Genomic DNA, 249 nt, shown 5'->3' on the forward strand with positions numbered 1-249 from the left:
AAAGGCTTTTCTTCCTGTACACCCCACGGGTCGGTGAAGGGTGAAGAAAGAGAGACCCGGCGGAGAGATCAGGCAATCCTTCGAGCTCAGACGGACGCGTTGGTGGAGGGAGGGGTGACCGCACACCCGAGACCCTCAGGGGACACGGAGCGGCCGGGCTCGCGGACTCCGCCCCTCCCCGGGAGCCCCCCGCGCCGGCCTTTTCAAAATAGCAACACGCCCGGCCCCGCCCCCTGCCCCGAGGCCGCC

Source organism: Carlito syrichta, unplaced genomic scaffold, assembly GCF_000164805.1.
Source record: "Carlito syrichta isolate Samal-C Ts95f unplaced genomic scaffold, Tarsius_syrichta-2.0.1 Scaffold316143, whole genome shotgun sequence".
NCBI classification, from domain to species: Eukaryota; Metazoa; Chordata; class Mammalia; order Primates; family Tarsiidae; genus Carlito; species Carlito syrichta.